Genomic DNA, 1,655 nt, shown 5'->3' with positions numbered 1-1,655 from the left:
GTCCTGGGTGTTAGGACCACAGGTGTGCATCACCAGGCCATTTAGGTGTTTATCCACATGCACACACATGCATGCAAGTGCCTGAGGAAGCCAGAAGAGGACAATCTCATCCTCTGGAGGTGAACTTACAGACTTTTGTGAGCCACAGTGTAGGTGCGGGGAACTGATCTCAGGTTCTCTGAAAGAGCTGCGCCATCTCTCTCACCAGCCCCTCAAAATGGCTTGACTTTTCGTCTTATCTATTGATAATTCATTCCTTTTAATTTATTTATTTATTTTCATTTATTTATTTATTTATTTATTTATTTATTTATTTGGTTTTTTTAGAGACAGGGTCTCTCTGTGTCGCCCTGGCTGCCTGGAACTCACCAGGCTGGCCTCGAACTCAGAAATCCACCTGCCACTGCCTCCCAAGTGCTGGGATTAAAGGCGTGTGCCACCACTGCCCAGCTTAAATATTTTTTTCTAATTTAAATTTTAGTGTGTGTGTAGAGAGGTGCGATACGTGTACGTACGCGTGTCTCCGAGACCTGCCTGTGGAAGTCAGAGGACAACATTCTGTTAATCGGTTCCAAGAATCATATCAGATCATCAAGCTTGCATGGCAAGCACTACCACGTGAGCCATCTCAGTGGCCCTCGTTTCCTTTTTTTTTTTTTTTTTTTTATCTTGAATAATATGTAATCGCCTGGATGCAACACAGACTCAAATATTTTCTGCGCCGCGCTGTGGGTGGAGGTAGAGGGTAATGCTAAGGAACAAACTAAGAGCCTGGCGTAGTGAGACACTCCTGTAGCATGAAGAAAGAGGATCATGAGTTCAAGTACAGCCTTAGATAAAAAGTCCCAGGCGAGTCTTGGCTAAATAAATAATAAGACCCCGTCTCAAAACAACAAACGATAGACAGACAGATTGGCAGGTAGGTAGGTAGGTGGGTAGGTGGGTGAGTGGGTAGGTAGAGATATAATAATAAAGTTACACAAGTCGGCTTGGATGACTTAGAAGAGGCAAACTGGGGAACTAACAGTCTGAACGGACAAACAGACTCCGGCACTAGGTGGCGGAGCTGAACCTCCATCAAGGTCCCACCTCTGCCTTTGTCCCCGCCCTAATCTCCTCCCCTGCTTCCAATGCCCTTTTTTCCACTCCGCTAGCTTCTAAGGAGCTGAAGCAACTTCCGCCCAAAGAAGGGTGAGGCTTCCGTGTACATCTTGGTCTCGCGAATACTAATGCTAGCACAAAAGGTGGTGGCGGCCACACGTTCTATTCCCTGGGTTGCTGTCACGGTTCCGCCCTTACTACTCCCATTTCCGGCAAGGAAGCAGGGTCTTGCGCTGAATCCCGCCTTCCTTTCGTGCGCCCTCAACTTCGCCCGCACTTCCGCCCTCAATAGTTTCCGCCTCTCCTGTTCCCGCCAGACACGCAAGGCTCAAAGGAAGGCCGATTCCCCCAGCGCTCTCCGGTCACGCCCAAGGAAACGGAAAGAGGAAACAGGCCTCTTATCCTCCTCCCCAGTCCCTTCTCTTTGGCTTCTCCACCCCTTCCGCTTACAGACCCTCCCATTTCAGGTGGAGACGAAGCCACATTCGCCCTCAGAGAGGCGGAGTCCTCTGGTTCAGCCGCTCTCGCGAGCACTCCGAAATCTCGCGAGACTC

This window comes from Grammomys surdaster, unplaced genomic scaffold (assembly GCF_004785775.1).
Source record: "Grammomys surdaster isolate TR1022 unplaced genomic scaffold, NIH_TR_1.0 396, whole genome shotgun sequence".
Lineage (NCBI taxonomy): Eukaryota > Metazoa > Chordata > Mammalia > Rodentia > Muridae > Grammomys > Grammomys surdaster.
Note: the sequence above shows the minus strand (reverse complement) of the source record.